Source organism: Melanotaenia boesemani, chromosome 21, assembly GCF_017639745.1.
Source record: "Melanotaenia boesemani isolate fMelBoe1 chromosome 21, fMelBoe1.pri, whole genome shotgun sequence".
NCBI lineage: Eukaryota > Metazoa > Chordata > Actinopteri > Atheriniformes > Melanotaeniidae > Melanotaenia > Melanotaenia boesemani.
In genome coordinates this window covers 10,300,896-10,319,875 of record NC_055702.1, presented here as the reverse complement: position 1 = coordinate 10,319,875, position 18,980 = coordinate 10,300,896, and the positions used below count along the sequence as shown (strand labels likewise).

General features: G+C 38.9%; 1 protein-coding gene across 1 annotated transcript in view; it reads left to right on the top strand.

Moving 5' to 3' along the window:
• The window catches only part of ptprea (protein tyrosine phosphatase receptor type Ea), a 59,194-nt gene that overhangs the window by 18,509 nt on the left and 21,705 nt on the right, over positions 1 to 18,980 (top strand). Inside the window, exon 2 of the mRNA XM_041974345.1 lies at positions 11,978 to 12,234. The gene's annotated coding sequence lies outside the window, so the exon portion shown is untranslated. The remainder of the gene's footprint in view (positions 1 to 11,977; positions 12,235 to 18,980) is intronic.

Below are 18,980 nucleotides of genomic sequence, written 5' to 3'. Positions count from 1 at the left end.
ATTACAGTTCGTCAAATTCGTTTAATCCTCTAACTGGATATTTGTTAAAATAATAACGTAAAGCAGAAAACCAATAAATATTCTCCAAAACAGTTTTTATTTTCCGACTCAGTATAGGCACCTTTTCTGTAATAATGTCCCTTATGTTTAGGTGTGTACCGTAATTTGATGTAGTAAACTAGCCAAGCTCTGTCTCTTGCTTTGTTCCCTGTACAAGTGTTCCAAGCCTCTGAGAGTGTGTGATTCATGTACAAAGCGGGGTATACACGAAAGAGTTGAGGGAGGAGGGAAAAATGGCAGTTGAGTTTGATAGACATATCGCCAACCAATCTTTTAGAACGGGCCGGTTAATGGTGTTTCTTTAGTCCTGTTTGTTCCACAGATGACAAATTTGTTTATCTTTGTGTTAGAGCATTTATTTGATTGGGCTACAGTCAGGGTGTGAAGAAGATTTTAAACAATATAGTAAAAAAAATGCTCCAAAACATCTCATACCCTACACTTAACTTGGCAGAGCTGCCAGTGTTACTGTATGTAGTGGATGGAAATTTTCATCCCTCTCAATGATCTAGTTTAAAGGGGCAACATAGCACTAGAAAAGAAGAAATGCCCACTCAAAACTTAACTATAAGGAATGTAAAGGACCAGACAAATATATCAGTTCCCTGGAAATAAATTTCACCTGTCAATTTAACCTGACTAATTTATCTGTTCAAGCTGCTGAATTTATCATCACAACATCACAGCAAAGTCTTTTAAATGTAACATTATCTTGAATCAACAGTTCTGGGTTGTATGAGAAGGAAATCAATGGTGTTGCTGCTCTAGTGTGACTTGCCATCCATCAGTTTGTGCTCTGCCTGGACGAGCTACTGTAGATAATCTGCTGAATGGCCAATTTCCTGTTACCTGTTAAAGACTGAGCAACATAGCCTCTTTCTTGGCTTTTTGAAACATGATTTCCCTCAGGGTTGCTGGAACGCAGGTAGGCAAAAGATTAAAATAACACAACATGGATTTTGCATCTGTAATCGGAGCCCCTGGATAATGTGAAATCCAAGAGGAAATCCTGCTTTTGATATTGTTTGATTCGTAGCACACACGGTAATGCTATACCCCAGAGATGAAAACAGAATCCTCTCAGGCCTGTTTGTGATGCACGTCAAACTTTGACTTTTAGTCATATTAAGACAGATCCTTTGGCTCTCCAAGGTCCTCACTCAGAATGTTTCACGTTACATGTTAGGCAATCATGCTGTGGAGTATTTACATGACTGCTTCCTGGAAGGAGTGTAGGGTGGAGGTGCAAATTCCCCTCTGCCTGATGACAAGATTGCAGTATTTACTCATGTGCACAGCCATGCCTTTCAGATTAGCTGAAGTGATGCCTTTGAAGAAAGAGATGCTAAGAGGTTTGAGGCCTTCATTTCTGCCATGGCTGGTCTCTACTTCTAAGTGTAGTGGATGTTGGCCTGTAAATCATCTGCATCCTGTTGATTTAAGTTGACAGTTTGTTCTTCCTATGAGCTTTTACTTCTTGCTGTAGACAGACTTCATTCAGGACAGCATGGGGTTGCCCATAACGATTGAGCTGACTTTGCTTTTCCTTTCCATGCTTATTTTGTCTCAGTGTTTCATGGACATTCAGTCTCATATAAAACGACTGCAGTGATTGTGGGTATTTATCATCTCCAGTTGATTTTGATGGGTCTGCAACACCTGAATGCCATGGTCAGACTGCAAGATGGATGGGAGCTTACTCAATTTTGTTATATGAGGATGATATTCTCAGAATAATTAACTATTCTAATTATCTCAGGAAGTCATGCTTTTCAAAAACTGTGGTCCAGCAAAGTGGATGTTATACAGAATAATGTCATCCCTTCATGTAGTTGCAGTATTAGGCTTGTCCTTTGGGAGGTTTTGGGAGTTACTGGACTTATTTAGAGAACATTGCAGCCCTCGTACGCTGAGGATAAACAGGCTACTGCTTGCAGTAGGAAAGGATTTAACTGGCTTGTTTTTAGCAGAAATACATATAAAAAGCTGCTGTGGTGCAAAGATGACATTAGCCACTGCTAGTATGATTGAGAAGATAAATCAAAACCAGACCAATAAATTTTCAATCTGACACAGTCTTTTACACTTATACAAAAGATTACGTTACTTTGAGAGAGCAGTCACTCAGATTGACAAAACAGATGAAAATATGTGATATACAACTCTGCCATACTGGTCTTTTCTATCTCACAGCTGCCCTTTTTAGCTTCAGTGGTGTGTTTGTGTGGTATTATTTTTAGCTCATAAAAAAAAAGTGTGCAACCTAAACTGTTTCGAGCATGAACAGCCTAAGGTAGCAACTAGTTGGTGAATTCGATGTGGCTTGTTTCAGGTCTTAAGTGCCACCTTCATCTGAGTCTCACCTTCAAGTTTGGAGTAACCTGAACAAAACCAAAAATCTTTAGAAGAGAGTAATTTGTAAATCTCTGTACATGATTTGTGGACAGGGGCTGCTAAACCACATACAAAGAGTTCAAAACATGGGGCAGGGATTTTAAATCTATGCACACAGACGTGCAATCTATCAACATGGACTACAAATGTTTAAATGGAGAGATCTGACATGGGGGGGTTTTTTCAAGCGCACAACATGAACTTTTTGGTGTCACAATCGTTAGACTCCAAAATATACCCGACAAGCTTCATAGTGTGAAAGTAAGCCCACATATATACTGATGTTTTGTGCCCTGTCACATTGCCACAGCATTTTCACACTTCATAATCCGATAATGCAGCCCACATTGTGAGTAGTACTATCTGCACTATGAAACCAAATAAAGTAAAGCGAGTAGAACTGGATGCATTTTAGCTGTACCATGCAGTTGAAAAATTATAATAGCTTAAAATTTGGAAACAAAAGTTGAGTTTGATAAATACTTCCAGAGATACTGAAGAGTTATTTGTTGGATGCACCAAGAAAATCGACATTTTATCTGTCTAATATATTTTTTTTGTATAGCCTCTTTTTGTTTCTCTTTCCACTCAAGTCTGACTCTTTTTATTCAGTGGCAGATTTAACTTCAACTTTGGGTGATAAACCACCACCTGGCGGGTAAGTTGCTCCACATATCTATAACGCACCACCATGAACACTGCGGGATTAAGGCGCAGTTTGATGCAGGGCCATAACTACATTTTTAGGGTCATCTTTTTGTAAATTAATCATTTTATTTCAATGCTATGAGAGGCTTTTGGACTTGCAAATGATTTGTTTTTACAAGTATAATTTAGGGACAAAAGCTGGGGGACAAGTGGATGGGGCAAGGTTCTAAAGTCTAAACTGGTTTTATTACAGAATAAGTGATTTTACAGCACTAGCACTTTGCTTGTAAGTGTTAAATAAACGTTCTTAGTCATAACTCATAAATACAGTTTCACTGTGTCTTTTCTTTTTCACTAATCTGACCTGATATGCCACATGTTTGAGCCAGCACTGATCCAACGTTGGCACGTGTGTTAATCCTGTCAGAGTTGACAGGAAGCCCCCCAGAAATGTTCCAAATATGTCTCTTACCAAAGGCTGTATTCCTTTTGTGTTTGTTAGTCTGACCCTCTTTCTCTGTCTTTCTAGCTCTCACAGTCCGGCTAATTTTATACCTCCCACGTTTGCCTGCAAACCACAGTTCACACACAGGATATGATCTAAACTGTTTCTCTTCCTGCTTGTGGATGTCAGGCCTTTTGAATCAGCTTCATAAAGATTCACAAAGAATCTGAAGCTAAAAGATATTTCCCCTGAGAAAGGTTGTTAAGTTTACAGACACAAAAAGGGCGGTGGTGCTGAGGTCATGCTAACATATCCACAGTGTTTTATTTGAAATACTTTTTTTGTTGGAATATATGCCAAATTCTTCACTGGATAAAAAAAAGCTTTTCCACCAAAGGATACTGTTCTATCAGTTCACAGGTAGATTTTTTCTACTTTTGGCTGCATTCTTGTGAAATAAATGAAGGCGTTCATAGCTTTCTCACCAATGTGTGAAAACTCTCCGTTCCCAGACAAGGTTTTGCAGACAGAGAAGACATGCTGCCTTGGGCTGTATCTAGATATACACCCCCCTCTTTCTCTTTGTGTGGATTCACATGTTTCTTGTGTGCCCATTAATGTCAGTCTATATGTGTGTTGTCTTTGTGTGGGTAGAGCGTGGTGGTAAATAAATGCCTGGTGTATGTTCATGTGTTTTCTCCTCCCGTCTCATTGTTTGTCATGAATATTTACCACATAAGGTTCATGGAGTTTAGATGTTGCAGGGAATCCTCAGCTGGGGGCTTGTGTAATCCTAACCCTGTTCCATCTGAGCAGCTCCAAGGCGCCTGGGAGAGTAAGCTTTGGGGAAGGATGTGAGAGCAGGAAGGGAATGTAGACACCACCTCTGAGGGGATATGTGTCGGATCGCTGGATAGATGGTTGAATAAAATCTGTCTTTACATATAGCACTTTTAATGAGCTGAGGTTTTTTTTTTTACAGCCTGTGGCAAGCTGTAAGTCGGGTCTTGAGACGGACAAATGAATTGATAGACTGTCTAGACTGATCTTTTTTTTTTTTTCAAGTTGTTAAATACTGATAGTAAAAATCTAATGCATATTATAAAGTGTGTAGGAGGATGGAATATGATCATCAGCAGTGGACTTCACCACTTTGTCAGTGTATTATTGACTAAGAAGATACCTTTTGCTAATTTATTCTCAACTGGGCTTCTTGTTGCATTGTTTGCACAAGTAATGCAATGAGAAGCAGAATTACACCAAGAACCACAGGGTGCAGCACAAAAGTGTGGCTCAGAATGTGTTCAACTGAATGACAAACGTCTGCATGAATAAACTCAAAATAATAATGCCAGTTCAGTTGAATTATAATTTATTAATCCCCAAAGAAAACCATATCCTTGCAGGAAAAAACAAATCATTGTCTTTATAAACAGTCACTACATAAGACTGTTCCTGTGGGCAGGAAAAGACCTTGTGTACTTTTCTTCATTTGCAGCAGAGCTGAAGAAGCCTCTGGCTGGAGACTAGGTTGTATAATCAGTCAGTGCAATTAGAAACACAGTTTAGTTGATCCAACCACCAGCTTCACATCTGGTACCAGTAAAATAAAAAAAAAAAATCCAATACCAGCTTTGAAGCTGGTATTGGATTTTTTTTAACTTTCATTTGTTTCAGTATACATGCACAGCAGGGGAATCAGTTTATTAACAATTCAGCAGCGGCAAATCAGTTCCATCTTGAATGATGAAATGGACTGTAATGTAAATTGCGTACATGTTGTAAACTGGACTTAATTAGCTTTATTTCTACTATCCAATTTTAAAATCAGTTGAAGGTATACAAGGAAGATTAGTTGTTACGTTTTAAGGTAAAGACAGGTCTAGGTAGAAATTATATAAGAAAATGTGTAATAGCTGCAGCACAAATGGTCCACTTCCCAATGTTCAGGCAGTGCTAGTTCAGTTGCTTGTTGTTCCAGAAAAGAAGCTAGAAGCTCACTGGCTTCATTAGCATTCATCTGAAAGTAAATGTCTGCTCCCTGTCATCTGATAGTTGTGGAGGCGTTTCAATAAAACCAAACAAAAAAAAAAAAAAAAAAAAAAAAAAACCTTCAGTGGAAACTGAAAGTCAAAGCCGGAAATTAATACTCACGATCATGAATTTGTTTAATATACCATCTGATATCTGATACTTGTTAAGATATGTCAGTCTTGGCAAACCAAGCCAACAGACTGCCAAGAAATTAAGCATTTGTGAACTATTATACTTCATCTCAGTAGCAGAGTCTCACTTATTTCTTAAGCCACTCTTGCCTCCAAGATGCAGAAATTGGTTATTGACTTGAAGAAGCCACAGATTAAATCATGGTTCTCATGCACTACATAAATAACACTTCATATCATCTGTCTCGTACTCAGTCTGCCAGTAAATGATTTTTCTCTGCTTAACCCCCCTCAGAAATGTACAGATACTTGATTATAATACAGATTGCCAAGTTTGGAAGAGCAGCTATATCAGGGCTACTCAGCTTGATCTTGTATGAAAGCCTGTTGGATCCATTTAATTTGATTCAGGTGTGTTGGAGCAGGGAGACATTGAAAATGTGCAGGGCCGTGGCCCTTGTTTAGGACCGAATTTGTATTAAATGGCAATCTGTATTATAATCAAGTATCTGTACATTTCTGAGAGGGTCCTAATGGGACTGAATATGATATTATTGCATTGACATCCTTCTTGCTTTGGCTAAAGACCATCCGTTAGTGTTATGCTGTCCTGGATGCCAAGATAAACCGGTGTGCTTGAAAGCAAGATGGACAGACGATAAGCTAATAGAGTCACTTTCCTTTTTGCTGCCTGTCCTCTTGCTCTGGAACATTTCTCCCAAAAAGGCTGGCTCATCAGGGACATGGCTCTATTCACATCTGATTGTAGCAGAATAAATTAACACACACACACACACACGCTTCTTTCTTTCAGTGCTATTTATTATAATTTCTGCAGCTGCAGTTTTCACTGAAGGTCTGATTTTGTCCCTTTTCATGTTCGGATGCAAACATCATAAATCACTGTGTGCCTCGCTGCTTCTCTCACTATCACATATCTGTAACACTGACTTGGTAAAGCAGGTGCTAGACTGTTGTGGCTTGATTCTCATTAAAGCCTCATCGTTAAATATTCATTGCCACCATATTGCTGAGCCTTTTATTTGTTTTGATTATGCAGCATTTAGGGAATAGTCACATTTCCCTCTGGTATTAATAAAGTATTTTTCATATAATTTAATAGATGTTTTTAGAAGCCTCAGAAGAATAAATCAAAGATTGACAAGAGCTTGAAAGAAAAAATTAGTACACCTATTCTACATCCCTACCTCGATTCTCCTGACTCCTGGAATTACATTGTGACCCCCTTCAGGTGGTGCTGGACTGGTGAAGAATTCTTGTTTTTGGTAGAAATCAGCAGTTTGAGGTCTGTGAGTTTGTCTGTAAACATTGCTCTGCTCAAATTGATTTTGGAGTGTGATAGGGACTGAGCGGGTGAAGTGACATCTCTTCCTACTCACTGCAAATCTGTGTGTGTGTGTTGCCCTCAAAGCTTTTCTTTATAAATGGATTTGTGTTGATGTACTCTGCAATCTCAGTATGATGCTCTAATGTGATTCAGCATGACCCTGTAGAGATGGATGAGTCCAAGAAAGGCCTGTTTGTGGTTGTTTGCATGTGTATAGGTGTTGTAGGTGCCCATCCATCTGTCAAGCTAGTATTTGCCACCACAGTGCTGAGTTGAGCTTAGAGAAAATAACAGCTGAATGATAGTTTTAGTGAAACTCAGTTTTTTTTTTTTTAATTCTGCAGCTGTATGCTTACAAATCAATACCCATATGCAGCAATTGTGTCAGTTAGATACATATGCAATGTTTTTGTAGTCTTTCAGCAGTTTCAAACACTGCAGTTTGTAGATCCGAGCATGAAATCTTGATTGCCAATGAGAACCAACTATCATTTGGCTTAAAAACATAGATCATTATCATGATGCTGTAGCAAATAAACAGGTTCTAAACCTGTAAAAACAAAGAACCGACCAGACTTCACCGACCAGTTCTCTGCTGGTGAAAAATTTGTGCCCTGGTTAAACATGGTGTAGGAATGTGTACCAATAACTGCTACAGAACTTTATTTAAAGCTGATTAAGTATCACAATGCTTGAAAGAGAACAGGCAAACTAGGTCAAGTTTATGTTTATATTTAATGCGATTAAAACTATGAATGCACAAGCATATGGATTTATGATTGTAATTGTTGTCAAGGAGGCCAGGGAAGAACAAGGATGAGAAGCAACATCAGTGGAATCAGAAAGGAATTCGTGAGGAGAACTGAACAGGTGTGCTGGTGCATTAGCAACATTAACTGATTATATGTTGCTTTCACAGCACTGTAGTTGGCCATCACATATTTGAGAATAAAAAAAATACAGCAGGCATTTACCACTGGACTATAAAACAGGATCAAAAACAGAATCTAATGACCAAGGGTCAGTCGGTGGATTATTATATTATATAGAATAAAAAAAGCTAAGCTTTTTTTTATGGGTCTGCTACAGATGTTGAAGCAATGGACTGTTAAATTAAAAAAAAAAAAAAAAAAAAGACTCAGCGAGTACAGTTCCATCTCTGCTGTAGTATGTGTTGGCTTTTTTGTCCCTGTCAGTTCACTGGTCTCACCGATGGAGGCAAACAGGCTGCATAGAGTGATTAGCTATCTGCTATCCATCTCTTGTAGTTCTGCAGATTTCTACATCCCATTTGTGACTTCATAAAATAGGTACATAATCCCCTTGTCTAAAATGAGCACCACACATTTATATTTGTTGTTATAGCTCTATCAATGAAGTCCTGTCTGCACAAAGTACTTTCAGAATTGTTAAAATCTTGTTACCTGATGTCCTCTTACTGTAACTTGAACTGAAACTGTAACTAGCTCTCATCCAGGTGGACTGAAGGAAAAGCTGTTGCATAATGTTGCAACACCGATTTATTTATCTCCAGGGGCATCAAACAAAATTTATAGCTGTTTGGTACCTGTCATTAAAGTTAAATTCAACTAAGAGCAAGGCAGGTTGTGATAAAGGTGTTGCCATGAGGCTGCTGCTTGGCTAGGAGACAACGCTCCTGTACACACACTCTCAATTATACCCCGAACAGAAAGGAAAGACTTTTACTTCCTGTGTTACAGGTCCTACACTGCCCCCTGTTTCAATACAAAGGAAGTAGTGTGTGAGTACTGTTAACACTCCACAACCTGTAGTCACAAAGTAATTCATGCAGAAAACTAAAAAAACAAACCTAAGGATCTAACTTGATTAGAACCACAAATACCTCACTGTTCCCTACAGTGTTCATAGCTTCGGAGCCGTGGTAAAAAGAAAGCTTTTTAGTAGTGTTGTTTAGAACAGCAACTTGTTTTCACTTAATGAATGAAGTTGGTAAGTTGGTTACCATCTTTTCAAACACACATGTCCACACAACGTTATGTATTCAGTATGCTTTATTAATAAAACATTCAGTAAGTCAGGATAAGGGGATTCTCTCATGATTGTAATATTGGAAATCTCATAAGATTTATTCTGGAGGCAGCATGGGAATTCACATAACCAGTCTATATGTGCTTTGTGAACTTGGACTAGGCATTCGACTGAGTCCTGTGGGGAGTGCTTCTGGAGTATGGAGTACCAGATCTTCTAATATGGGTTGTTTGGTCTCTGTGTGACCAGTGTGAGAGCTTGCTCTACATTGCCTGCAGTAAAATGGATCCCTGCCCTTTGTCACAGATTCTGTTCATAACTTTCATGGACAGAAATTGTAGGTGCAGTCAGGGTGTTGAAGGGATCAAGTTTGGGGGACTCAAGATTGGGTCTCATCTTTTTGCAGTTGATGTGGTCCTGTTTGCTTTATCAAGCTATGATCTTCAACTCTCACTGGAGGGTTTCATACCTGAGTGTGAAGCAACTGGGATGAGAATCAGCACCTTTCAATCCTAGAACACCGTCCTCTGTCGGAAAAGGGAGTTTCCACTCCAGTTTGGGAATGAGATGCTGCCCCAAGCGGAAGATTTCAAGTATCTCTGGGTCTTGTTCATGAAGTGGGAGATCAACTGTACTGCATCTGTAGTGATTTAAGCTTTGGATGTGTTTGTTGTGGTGAAGAACAAACTGAATTAAAATTAGAAGCTTATGATTCACTGGTTGATCTACATTCCAACCCTCATCTATGGTCACGAGCTGTGGGTAGTAAAGTCAAGAACAAGATAACAGATCTTTTTTTCATTGTTTGGGTAAAATTTCAGATAACATGCCAAATATAGGCACTTTACAGATCAAATGGAATATGCATTTTCAAGTACCAACCACAGTTGTGTGATGTTTAAAACATGCACTATGAAAATCAGGGTGAATGTAAGGAAATAATTCATTGACATAGATTGTCACTGTGAGCTGTCTTGTTCAGCACATATCGTTAACACTGCTCCCATTTTTCTCCAGTGAATGCATAAAGTATTATTTTTTACAGCTACAGTATTATTTATTTATTTATTTATTATTATTATTATTATTATTATTATTATTATCATTCATTCATTCATTCATTCATTCATTCCAAGTGTTCAGGACCATTTCAAATAAATAACTTAATTTTATATTTAAATTTTTAGATGGACTCCTGGCAGCTTGACTCATAGAGAAAGCATGTCATTTAGTTTTACACATGCAAGCCAACACATTCTGCATTCAGCAGCTTTCATGCGCTGCAGTCTTTTCTCTGTCGTGCATCTGATTGCATTAAAGAAAAGGCTCTTTCATTATTCAGCAGTTTGCTTGATCTGACTCCACTTTGTCAGACCTCATATTATTTATTAATGAACTTTGAGATTATATGTGATTTGATGGGCTCTCATACAGTGCTTTCTAGGAAATGCAGCCTAAACCTTAAAACTATATCAAACAGGATTAACAATGTTCTTAATTGTTTTTTTTTCTTTTATAGAGGGCACTTGCTCTGCTGGAGTTGCTTCTGCTATTATGTGGCCACCATGTTAATCCTCATGCATGACATCTCATTTAACAGGATGTCAGAGAGAAAACGCTAGCTGTCTGTTTTTCTCAGGTTCCCTTTGGAAAGTGGAGGGGGAGTTTGTGTGTGTGTGTGTGTGTGTGTGTGTGTGTGTGTGTGTGTGTGTGTGTGTGTGTGTGTGTGTGGGTCCATTAGTTTATCGTTACAGCCAAGAAAATGAGAAACAGGAGAGAGAGAGATATAATCCCCCCACCCCCAGCCTTCCTTTGCAACTTCCTTTAGCTCTACTAGACAACCCAGTCACCATGGCAACCAATCAGCATTCTCCCTATTGCTGTCTGTAAATCGATTTTTTTTTACTCAGTGATTTTTGTGAATGGTATTATCAACAACTTGACAGTTACAATTTCAGTACAAAACAGTTTAAGACAGGGGTGTCCAAAATCTGTCCTCTTAGGTTTTAATTAAATGGATCCAACAGCCTCTGAAATTGTGCACAGTAGCTCATTCATTTGAGTCAGGTGTGTTGGAGCAGGGAAACATCGAAAACCTGCAGGATTGTGGCCCTTGAGGACCAGAGCTGGATGACTCTGGTTTAAGATGAAGTTGTAAGATTTCCACACAAACACATTTCTTCCAGGTTTGCTGGTGCTTTACCTTTCCCAGGTAAATAAATTGTGTCCCCATTACTTCACCCCTTTCCCATTTGTTTTGGTCTCTCATGTATTGAGGAGGGATGTAGGGATATGTTAGACTGCGCCAAGCTGCAGTATTATTTTCACACAAACAGATTTTAATAAAAGTTTGTTTCTGTTAAATTTTTCTTTTACAGATTAAAATAAATATTTTAAACCTAGATAGGAAGAGGTTTTATTTGAAAATTGTTCATCAAAACTGGCAGATTTAAAATCAGGGGAATTGCTTTTTCTTCTAGTTAGTAAATTAGATTGACCTGGATACCAAGTAATGCATGCTTTGAGTGCTTGATTTTGATAACTAATTTGCATTTTAGGCGCTCTGCAAAGTGTACTCTCCACCAAAATAAGCTTATGTTTTTTCAGTAAGGCTACTACTATACTTCCTTTTTGTTGTTCATACTTTGTGCCATTTTTACAGTATCTTTAAAACATTATGCATGGGGGATGACTCGTGTGGGTGCGATTTTCATGACTCATATCCGTTGAGGAAGTTGTTCGCTCTCAACTTTCAACTGTCCAGTCTTCTGCTTTCTACATACTGTTTCTGCTTACTACAGGAACTGCACCACACCTTGCCTTATCATCCTCCTCCTCCTAATCTGTCTTGCTCTGTTTGTTGTTAAAAATATAACATGTGCTCTGTCCTTTTCACATTCTCCCAAGCTAAAGGAGGGGATCATCCAATTGGGACTTCCAGTGCTGTTCCTGAAGAACTCAAGGTGGCTGCAACTTGATTACCTGCAGGATCCAGGAATCATCTCTCCCTACTGGGGTGCAGACCTCAGTCCACCATCTCCTGCTTCTGTACAGCTTCTCGCTGAAGACGGTGACAACAATGTGACCATTGAACTCTTAACAGAACCATGTGACTCGCTATTATGGATCTGAGAATCTGCAAAAACTGAGTCAATACTTACCAGGTAAACATAATAACTAACATTTACATGCACACACTGGATACTGACTGATTTTTAAACACATATAGATAGATAACACATGAGTTTTGGGCTTTTAATTGTGTCACTGAGCTGTTAATTTTCTTTTATATATTTATAGTTTTTTTTTTAATTATTAATTGCTTGCAATTCTGTGACTTGCTCATTTCGATATTTATAGCCTTGCATGCTGACTTGCATAAACAACCGAGAAATGGGAAGTTGTACAGTGATGTGAAACAACTGACAGATGCCTGGATAGTTTTAGAAACACCAATAAATAGGTGGTAATAGAAGCAGTCATAATGCTACACTTTGCTTTTATTTTCGATGCGACTGTTGAGGTAAAGCAAATTAGTCACATGAGGCTTTGTGTGCTATACTAATATTTGGGAACATAAATTCAGACATAGAGTTGTTAATCATGTTTATAAAAATCCAAGAAGTGAATTGCACTGACTGGAACTTTTTATTCAAATTTAATTGCCTCTGTGATAATACTTTCAGTAGTTTAAACTTGTGCACTAAGCACAGCATTTTACACAGCACAAAAAGCAAAATTCCTCTTCACCATTAAAACAACAGGCATGTGTGTTTTTATTTTTTACTCAATCTCACTCCTTAACTGTACATCCCAACATTTTCAACAAGATAGTTTCAAGGATTTTGTCCCTCATTTAATCTCCCATTTGATGCATTTAACAAGTCTTAGATAATTGTCCACATGTCAAGCTCAATTAGCTCTGCATTTGTGCTGCAAACTTCCTTTTAAGATGGGTAAGTACCAGAGCTGGTATTTATTTATTTATGCATTTTTTTGACTGCATGCTTTCTTTCCACAGCAGCATTAAAACTACCGCTTTCCTCAGGACCCAGTCCAGAATCCTAAATTAAACACAGTTGTCGTCTTCTGGTTTTCTGCAGTCTTCAGTCTTTTGGTCTGTCATCACAGCATTACATGAGCATCATTCTGTTGAGAACTGGCTAACAACAGTGATTTGGTCATATCCAAGAATAACTCATCTACCTAGATGACTAATTATCCAAAGATATCAATGAAGTTGTGGAGTTTTGTCATGCCACTTCTTGTCCAACTAACATCAGCTGAAGCTGGAGACTTGGCTGTTGATGGATTTAGGATGCATGGAACATATTGTCCTTCTCTTTTTTTGTTTATATTGTCTAGTCTACTTTTGCCATCCAGATGTTTCCTCAGTTTCCTAAATTTTGTGGAGGTACAGCAGTTTGGTTAGTATCTTAAAAGTATAGAGTTTGGTACCCAAAGGCGGACTTGAGACTTTTGTTGTTTAGATTGTTGTTCTTAAAGCTTTTCTTTAAGGGGCTAGTGTTATTGGGACAGAAAATTCAAAGGTATCACTGTTATCAACATAAGGGGAAAACTAAAGCAGAAAGAGATGGAAGAAAGTCTATACAGGATGCAGTCAGTGATCCCTGTTATTAATCCAAGTTATTGGGGCTGGAGGCTAACTCGCCAGATGTTGACCGCTGGGGCAAGTCTGCCAAATTGCCCTTCATTTTGAGGGGCATGCTTGACCCTTGTTCTGTCTTTATTGGAGTATGTAATATCTCATCTAAGCTAGCAACCTGCATTCAACTGTAGTTGTAAAAACTTGCAAATAGTATGTTACATAATTTGATTGGACAGTCTTGTTTGTAGGAGTTCTCCGAAAACCAGATTTTTTATTAGACATAATATTATAATTAAAAGTGTCATTGCATATTAACCAAATCACTTCACATAATGACTGTGATGTGTCACTATCCCAGAATGTTAAATAAGTGCAGTGATATCCTTTTCCAGCAATGACCAACCGCTAATAGACAAATAGCATTTGAAAGCAAAATATCTTCTTAAGAACTTGTATTTATAGCTGTACACAACAGTATGCAATGTTGCGTCAGGTCTGAATGGGTTAAAGATTTTATAACTGCAAAAATCAGTACTTTTGATTTTTTCCTGTGTTTAACTTAAGCAGTCCCCGTCATTGTTATGCAATTCAAATATTTTAGTTCCCACCTAGATGTTTCATGACATGTGGAGGTGTGTGACCCTCAAGTAAAGATAAAAAAAAAAGTGAAAACAATTCCAGTGGTCTAAGACGGAAGGGAAAAGAAAGGAGAGGATACTATCTGTGTGTGTGTTTCTGTTAAAATGTGTGATTGTGTCTGTCCAGCTGTGTCTGCATGTGTACGTATCTTATCCAGGGTTTGTCAGGAGTGTGTGGCTGTCTTGCTCCCATTTCCCCTTCTGAAGCAGAGCAGTACAGGAAGGCTGGCTGGTTGGCTGGTTGCGCAGGAAAGGAAGCGGTCTCTATCAAACAGCAGATGGAGGACAGCATGTGCTTACAGTGCAGAAACGCTCATAAACAGAGGCGCGCGTGCACACAGCCCTTCTTGTACAGTAGCTTTAACAAGGGGATGTGACCCAGATCATGCACCTCAAATACCAGCTGTGCAGAATCTTAAGCTATATTGATTCGGGAAGGTCAGGAACCGTTTGGTGTTTAAAGTGAACTTTTCAAGTATTTTAGTAATGGAAAGGACCCTCTTGACTTTATGGTAAAACTTTATTCCTCTCACTTTAAATATACTTCATTTAGAGTTATAGTAGATTGCGATTCCTCAACCTCAGGTTTTGTAAAGAATGAAAATAACTTTCAAACAATATCTAATCTTCTTTCACTAAGCCCAGTCTGCCACGCTGGTTGAATATTTCAGTTTAGCTCTGGCTAAATTTACAGCTTGAGACATTAGCACTTGTCTCTCTGGCCTTCAGGTCAAATATACTTGTCTTGCTGAGATTTAGTAATACCCAATATGACATCACCTCCTCCCCCTTCCTCAGTCCTGTATGTATGTCCATGATTTCTGATGACCTGATCTGTGTTCCTGTCAAGAGCTATTAATAACAGATAAAGATCTTCTCTGCATACCAGCGTCTCTGACACGGCTTTTGCGCAGCAGTTTATGAGCACTGGATGTTGCACTTCCTTTTTTCACAAGGGAAGTGAGCTCTCCAAGAGGCCTCTGACTTAGGCCGGTCATTTGCTGTCTGTATTGTCCGGGTGTGAGTGTGTGGGTTTTTTTCTCATCCGTGTAACAAGCCTGCTTAGGCGGGAGGACAATGAGGCTCTATAGCACTGTGGTGCTCAAGGCCTCCCTGAATGACTCATGTTCCTGTAGAATTCAGACATAGACCAAACCACAGGGTTACACAATGTTAATCAACAAAGTGCTGCTTATAACGTGCACTGCAAGGGCTGTGATCCTGCAAAAGAGGATTTTGGAAAATGTTACGTTGGGGTTCATAACCTGGGTTTGTGTAACATAATTACTGTGCTCTCACATCTAGTTTTTAGACTAAGGAATGCAGCTGTTCAAATCAGCTATCACAACACCGCCTCTGTGAATTTCGACTATGCTGCAAATGTGTTTGTCTTGTGTTGTTTTGTTTTTTTTGGTTTTTTTTTCTATTTGTTTGTCAAACCTGCCATTGCTAGGAGTGTGATAAGGGAGCATAAAGGTGTTGTTATTCTTGAAGATGAATGAACACCACTGTGGAGGGCCAGTTTTGCTATGGCAACTAGAAGTGTACAACAGGGAAGTCTCATTTCCCCTGCAGACAATCTGGGGACATGTCACGAACCAGAAGAAACAGTCATTATACTGCTTCCAAAGAGAAGTGTTTTATAGTCGGCGTCTGCACTGGGCAGATGTGTCTGCAGAGCTGCAGAGGCAGGCACCTCATCTTCGCAGCATGGGCTCTTATCCCCTCTGGTCCCCTCATCTCTTCCTCTCCTCCTCCTTCTCCTCCTCCTCTCTTATTCTCCCTTAGAATCAAGTGGCTTTTTGTTCTCCCGCAGTGGTGCTTATCGCTTGTTTCTCCATCGCTGCCCTCCCCATCCTTCTCTCTGGCAATGAAAGGATATTTTGGGGATAGATCTTGTCCTCATTGCACAGATTCCACAACAGTGTGTTTTCTCTGAGAATCAGGTCTCTGTTTAACCCTGGCCTCTGATGTTAAATAAATCTCATGCCAATAGAAAATCCTGTGGATTGTCATGATTACAGGGACTGACATTGCAGTTTGTTTTAATTTAGTTGAGTAAAAGAGGGGGTTTGTTTGTCCCACAGGATTTCTCAATTGCCTGTTATTTCTGCACTTGGTAAACATAAAGATGAGCTGTGCATTCTCCAGGGAGACAGTCTGGTTGGTCATAATGTGCTCTCAAATTATACTTCCAGATGGCAGCTGGATAGCTGTTATGATTGTGCATATAACTATATTTTCATCAATTTTATTGACCATAAAAATTTGTAAAAATGACCTCAAAACAAATTTATGGTTAGTTGAAGAGAGTATGATACCCATAATACCACTAATTTGTTTATTGTTTTGGACTCACTCGGATGTGCTGGCTGAATTTTTGCTTGTGACTGGAGAGAATGTGGTTTCTGGATGGCTAATGCTGCCTTTCTGCTCGGATTTAGTCAGGAAATGCATCACAACTAAAGTTGTGGAACTTTATTTTTATAATGGCTCTGTAACAAAGAGCAGAAGGGATTTACTACGAGACAGACGTTGACATACTTTCCATGTATTAGCTGAATTGACAAAACTTAAAACTGCATGACTTCTTTTTTTTTGGTCAACCCAGGTTTTCTTTTTCAGGTTCCATGAGCACTCCACTAAAATTGGGTATTTGATGCAAGGTATGACTCTTGTTCTGCAGGAAATCTGCTGATCACCTGTTAAAAATAATTGAGATAAATTAAATGTGGTTACAGAAAATATGGCAAGAAAGTAATGCTGGCTGGATGTTTTAAGTCATGCAACTTTGGGATGCTGTTCCCTGATGAAGGATGCATTGATGTATCATTTTTGACCGATTTAAAGCCAAATTAATTTCACAAATTGAGTATTCTCCCTATGAAAAACACCAGTCATTTTTCTAATCTGCTTCACAATCTGAATACATTTGTGGCCCCACGGCAACATGGCTCATACAGATTTTATACAACATTTGTAACTGCTGTCCTGTGGAATTACTAATGCACAGTTCAATCAGATAACAGTCTATACCACTCACAAAGAATATCCTTTGTGGAAGCATAAGTATGTACCATATGTTACCATGGCCATCTACCAGTTAAAGGCAGAGTCACTGCTGTTACAGTCTTTAGCCTTAAGCCTGTAGTCATTATGGGTAAAATCATGACCAAGATCAAAGCCAAGATTAATAAATACCTAAAAGAAACTGGAACTATTTAAAGCAAACCTGCCCAATATGTGCATTAATGTGTCCTCCTCAAATGCTCTAGTAATTGAGCCTGTTGAGCCTTTAAGATTTTTATACATTCCCATCCTTTCCTTCTTTTTTCCCCTCTCCATGTTTTTTTTTTAACTACTACCTGTTCAGTAAAAATAGAGGTGATCACAGATTGCTGGGTGATAATGAGAAGTGTCACATTAGCTGTTTCGTCATTTTGAGCCCAGCTGCCACGTATCACGCCTGCTATCGATGGCTCTGAATCCAGCCCATAATTGCTCTGCCTCTGAGTAATTGAAAAAGGGGACGAGGTAAATCCCAGAGGTGTCAGGAGGGGTGAAAGATGGGTGCCGTGATGTTCAATTCTGTCAGGTTGCGTGGTGTAAGGGGCAAGGATGATGAAACCCTTTGGGGGGAAATTAACACCCCCGCCCCACCCCTCACCCCTCTAAATAAAGGCTCTGACACATCTTAACTGTGGATTTATTAGGACAAATTTGTTCATCTCTTTTTGTTTGTGTATATATGTGGATTATATATTATTAAAATATGTTTCTGGGTATTTTATAAAATATGAACTGGCTGTGTGTTCATGTGTATGACACACAGATTCCTGCAATCACAAATCTGCATAAAGATTTCCCTTTAGCTAGCATGACTGTACGTATAAAGACTATAAACACTAAAGACATTAGGTTATATGTTAAATAAGAGCTGCTTAAAATTTTATGACAGGAATGTTCTTAAGAGGATTATGAGTAATCTCTTGTCATTTTGTCTTGTGTTATTTTTAACTAATATGCAGCAGATTAAAGCCATTATTTTCATTTTACTTCTCTAATGGCTATGCTTTCAGGGTCACAAACAGTAGCCATGGTACCTCAGTCAACAGGATGTTATGGCGTGAACCTGGCAACCAGATACAGCCTTTTCCTCCTGCTATAAGCCAACTGGTTGTTCTCTTTGATATTTTATCCAGTAAACGTTTCTCCTCCGCATTCATACCTAACATCAGCATAAAATACCTGAGTGCGCACACATTTTCTCATACACTGAGCTCGGATCTCCCTGCTATATGCTATATTTGTTCACACAGAGGTGGAGGGCTGACACTGCGGAGCAGTTGCAGCGGGTCCCCAAGGTCATTACCACTGCCACAGAGTCTGGGCGCCCAGGGAAGGAGGCAAGAATTGATTAATGACAATGCTTGGAGCACAGGAGAGGAGGAACCAGCACTGGCAAGGGAGCAGTTTTACAGTAAAAATGGTGCTAAAGATAGTTTCAACTACAGCAAATGTGACCCATCTGATAATAATGATGATCATAATCTTACAATATATTTAAACTTTTAAGGCTAGCACAGCTGTCTTTTTTTAAGTAATCTGATTACCTTGGTGGATGTTTAACACACATATTGTGCTAGATATGCATATGTGTTAT